The sequence below is a fragment of the Aegilops tauschii genome, chromosome 7 (genome assembly GCF_002575655.3).
Source record: "Aegilops tauschii subsp. strangulata cultivar AL8/78 chromosome 7, Aet v6.0, whole genome shotgun sequence".
Lineage (NCBI taxonomy): Eukaryota > Viridiplantae > Streptophyta > Magnoliopsida > Poales > Poaceae > Aegilops > Aegilops tauschii.
The window spans coordinates 25536963-25542678 of record NC_053041.3 but is presented as its reverse complement, the minus strand read 5'-3'; positions in this window follow the sequence as shown (position 1 = coordinate 25542678).

Sequence of the window (5716 nt, the reverse complement as noted above, 5' to 3'; positions counted from 1 at the left end):
ACAAACCCATCTGGTTGTTCCATATAAATTTCCTCGTCCAACTCTCCATTTAGGAAAGCAGTCTTAACATCCATTTGATGAACGGGAAGACCATGTGAGGCAGCTAGTGAAAGTAGAACTCGAATAGTGGTCAGTCGAGCCACAGGTGAGTAAGTATCAAAGAAGTCTTCACCTTCCTTTTGGGTATAACCCTTAGCCACGAGCCGAGCCTTGTACTTTTCAATAGTACCATCAGGCCTAAGCTTCTTCTTGAATACCCATTTGCATCCTATAGGTTTGCACCCATAAGGACGATCAGTTATCTCCCTAGTTTTATTCGCCAAGGTGGAATCCATCTCGCTACGATCCGCTTCCTTCCAGTAGTCAGCATCTTCAAATGCATAGGCCTCTGAAATAGAACTGGGAGTGTCATCTATGAGATACACAAGAAAATCATCACCAAAGGACTTTGCAGTCCTCTGTCTCTTGCTCCTAGTAGGAACTTCATTGTTTTCCTCCACCTTTTGTCAAAACACCATTCATTTCACATAGATCTGAATGTATGAGCTCTAGTTTCCGCAGTCGTGTGAGACTTACGAGGTTGCTTAGCTTGCACACACACTTGACACTTAGATCCCTTGATAGTGGTGAAACTAGGGATTAAGTTCAACTTCGCTAGTCGCGACATGCAATCAAAGTTAACATGACAAAGACGTGAATGCCACACATTTGATTCACTATTGTTGCAAATATGATTAACAACTTTATTGCAAACGTCTGATAAGGATAAATGAAACAGGCCTCCTGACTCATAACCTTTACCAACAAATGTTCCATACTTGGGTATTACAAATTTATTGACGGAGGGGACATAATGCACGTTCTTCAGCCGCACGATCTTCCCTGAAGTAAACTTCAGATCGACCATGCCAACACCACGAACAGAAGCACTTGAACCGTTGCCCATCAGCACGGTTGAAGTCCCTGCGTTCTGATTGGCGGCGGCGGCGGAGCGCGCGTGGATGTCCCTCTTGATGGGCCCTTTAGTACCGGTTGGTCTGGCCAACCGCGACTAAAGGACTAACCTTTAGTCCCGGTTGGTCTGGCCAACCGCGACTAAAGGCCTTCGGGCCAGCCTGAGGACCTTTAGTCCCGGTTGGCCAGGCCAACCGGGACTAAAGCCCCTCCCGTCCGCCAGCTGTCGACCGAGCGCGCTGGGCCCAGATAGTTGGTCGCGGGTCTTCTCCCGAACCGCGACTAAAGACCCCTTTGGTCGCGGTTCGATTATTTTGGGGACTAATGGGGGCGTATGAAAGCCTCTTTTTCTACTAGTGGTGGTTCGTAGATGCAGGTTCACATGCATGCCACGTGCGTACGTCCTGGCTTTGTTGCGTGGTGTGCACTGTCACTGTGCGTACGTATCTCCTACTCTACGATAATTAACTCGCCTCCGAGCACGCTAAGTCCGCCCCCTATGAGTAGGTGCTGACGTACCGATAGCTATCGCTCGCAACCACACACCATCGATTGATTGTTGGTGGGTCGATCTGCGTGCGGACGTACGTTATGGCAGCAATCATGCATCTCCTATGCACCTACGCACAAGTCTTTCTTTATTAATTTCTTTTTCCCTTCAGACTTGATAGTACATCCATTTTTTAGCCCTGCACAATCATTAACAAGATCTTCTCTCAACGAACTAACGGCCTGTATCTATTTCGGAGAGCTGTTTGTTAAATCTTATTTTATTTTTATTTGAAGTTGTTAGAGCATCTACAGCCGGACTAGGCAAATACGGGCCCTAAAACGCCCGCGGACGAGCCGAGCGCGTCCACTGGCACTGACTGGTCACTCCTCAAATCGTGTCGTCCACATTCGTATATCTCATTTTCGATCCCCTATATCCATACTAAACCATACAATATCGATCAAACTACGTAGATCAGCAAACAGACATAGGCAAGCACAATACGTTCACTAAAGATCACGAACGGATGTTCAAAAGACCTGATTGCTAGATAGCTGAACCCGAGAGTTGGATGAAGTGGGGACGATCGAGGGATAGTAGTAGTATGTATTGAGCGAGCTACCTACCTTGTGCAGAACAAAGCAAACAAGGCGAGAGGCTGATCAAATGATTTATGTGCGTTGGGAGATGGGAGGAGGCGGCAAGTATTTAAGGACGTGCGGGAGCAGGGTTCCTGATCCCCGCAAAAAAAAGGGAGCAGGGCTCACGTGCAAATATCTCGTCTAGGCATATGATTGAAGCCTAGAGGTGTGCCATATCAAGTACTCCCTTTCCTCCAAAATAGACGATGCTTTTTTTAGAGAAAAACAAATTGAGATGTATTATATTAAGTCTATGAATTATATATGTTTACTAGCCTTCCAAAGTTGAATGACCCACATCAGCCACCACATTTTACATACGTCAGATGGAGGTGGCGATTGTTTTTCACTCTGGATCTTGAGAACTGGTACTCAAAGGGCATTAGATATTCACGTCGTATGATGTTATTGGCCTCACTTGAGATCTGGTACTCAAAGAGCATTGAAAAGTCTGAAAGAGTATTGAGCGTTGTCCGCAGTATTGCAATGGGTAATTACTTCATCGAGGCGGGTCCTTGCAACTATTGCGTTGACTTGGTGTTCCTCTTGGGCTTCTTGTGTTTGGTGTATCTATTGCGTTCCGACTGGTGGTTGAACTACTATATGGGAAGACGGACGGGACCCCGGGGCTGGTGAATCCACAAACATTTGGGCCCACAATTGAATCCCAAGGGAGAGTTACAAATGGCCTATCACTTCTCTAATTAATGTTGACAGTGTACGAAAGCTATCCAAGATCAGTGTCGCAGAGTACATGGGCGTTGTCTTCCAAAGCTATCCTACTAGCCTTCCAAAGCTATCCTACTAGCCCTGGCTATGAGAGAGGGGCTAGCTCTAGCCGAGGATCTGAACCAGAACCTTATTCATGTTGCATCGGATTGTAAGGGGGTGATAGAAGAAGTTCACAACAGAAGTGGTGCTGCATACAGAGAAATCATCCAGGAGATCAAACTACACTTATCAACTTTTATTTCATGTAATATAATTCACGAATTTAGGAACTCAAATGTTGAGTCTCACAATTTAGCGAAGCATACTTTGACTTTGGGAGCTGGCCGCCATGTTTGGTTAGGCCAGCCCGGTGGTATTCCTTTCGTCCCCGTAAATATTGTGGTGGTTGAATAAAAGCTTCACGAGATGGCCTAAAAAACTAAATAAATCCCAAGTCAGCGCTTAATTTTAACTATTATTGCAAGGATCATTAGGCTCCTTATCCAGCCCTATGACCGCGCATTAGCCGCACTATGTGCCGATTGGTCTACTAGCCTTTTTACAAAGGACGGAAAGGAGGGCATGCATGCTAGTACTATAGTAGAAAGTTGGCACATGCAGGTTTGAGGTTTCTAATTTTTATATATATATGCAGGTTTGAATTAATGCCGAACAAGTAACCGCTTCGTGTGGAAACAAATAAAGGGTGTGGGCGACTTGCAAAATCTGACATTGGTGCGTCCGGGAGATACTCCCTCCATTTTTATTTACTTTGGATATTAGAGTTGACAGAAGTCAAACTCATAATATTTGACCAAATTTATAGAAAAGACTATAAACATTTACCATAACAGATCTATATGATGTGAAAGTACATTCAATAATGAATCAATGGTATTAATTTATTATTGCATATGTTAATATTTTTTGTCTATAAACTTTATCAAAGTTTATAAAGCTTGACTTTGACTAAAACTAATATACAGAGTAAATAAAAACGAAGTGAGTACTACATAATTTTGCAAAACTGAATGTCCTTTCAATAGGCCACTATTCCATGGGAGAGCATATTGTCCTTTAATGATTGTGTAGGTCCAATAAATGGACGTATCTAGTCTGACGTGAAAAAGAAAATAATAAAGAAAGACTTGTGCGTACGTGCATAGGACACGGATAGCTACCATAGCGTACGTGCACATGCATAAGGATCATAGGTCCGTCTTCGTGAGCGATAGCTATCGTACATCCAGGGATTATTTGAACGCACATGGTGGACGCAGCGAGCGAGAGGTGAGTCAATTCTGGTAGCAGTACGGATGACAGTGCACCGCGCAACAAAACCACCACGTAAGTACGTGGCAACAGGAGATACATGTGAGCTTGCATCTACAGATGCCAACAGGACCCATTTGATTTGTCAAGGCTTCACAGAACCGGTGTTTGGTAGTACTAACAAATTAACACGGACGTACCTGGTCACGAACGACGACAAAGACCGGCAGTGCTACGCGTGAGAACACTCCTTCGCAGTCGCGCTCGACGTTGTCGGTCAGGTGCAAAGGACCCACCCGCGTGTGCCTGCACCCTCCCCTTGAATTCAACTTGTGAGCCCAGCAGAGGAGCCCACGCAAGTAAAGAAAGACTTGTGAGGCCAGCACATGCAGATGCTGTCCCCTCCACGTACCATGATTGATCAATCCAGCGGCCTACTTGATGGGATGTGTATGTGTATACATATCATATGTGAGCCGACGGAGTGTGTACCCAGCTATTCAATGCCGGTAGGCGCTACGTACATACGCACACGACGTAACAAAGCCAGCATCACATGCATGTGTACTTGCATCTAGAGTATGGTAACAAATTCACACGGACGTACCTAGTTACTAACGATGACAAAGCCCGACAGTGCTACAAGTGACTGAGAAGATCCTTTCGCAGTCGCACGTTGAACACGTTAAACACTGTTGGTCAAGTCGCCCCATAGGTAATCTCTTCCCCATGAATGTAAACCGGTGGGGCCTGGCGTGTCCTTCAGTGTCTCTCATCCTATCTATTATATTATTAAATTGATAGAAAACCAACGATGAGGATTAACCATCACGAGGCCTTCAGCTGCAGACGGCCATGCCACGTGCCTCCTATTTGCCGGGTGCCTTCTACAGGGCTAGTCAACGGAGTGTATATGCAGCTAGTCAATGCTGGTAGTGGTAGGCGCTACGTACGTACGCACATGACGCAACAAAGCCAGCATGATATGCATGTGTACTTGCATCTACAAGTGCCAACAGAACCCAACGTACGAGAATTGTCAAGCTTCATGTGACCGTGGTAACAAATTAACACGGACGTACCTGGTTACGAACGATGCCAAAGACCGGCAGTGCTACATGCGACCGTGGGAAGATCCTTTCGCAGTCGCTCGTCGCTCGTTGAACGTGCGGTCTAGCTTCACATGTTAGACGCTGTCGGTCAAGTCGCCCCATAGGTAATCTCCGATCCCCATGAATATAAATCGGTGTGTCAGTTTTTCTCGCCCTATTTTTGTTAAAAAGAAAAACTTGAGTTTGTAACCTTCTGTCAGAAATCGAGCACCTCAAGATATTCAGTATGTGCTACTCCATAAATGACTAAGCTAATGTTGCTATTACCTCCTGCGAGGTAAGATGTTGTTAATGATTGTGTATTGGTAATGTGGAACTTTTAGTTCCGCAAACAAGAAAGTACTAAATTATAGTGGTATGAAATCATGAAGGTATAAATAATGTAATACTCCCTCCGTCACAGTTTACAGGGCGCACTTCAACAATCTCTCGGACCAAGACGATTAGCGATTGGACTGAAAAAGAGTATCAGTAGTTATAGCATGACGCCTATTACTAGAGAAATTAATGCATACACACATGCATGTACTGCT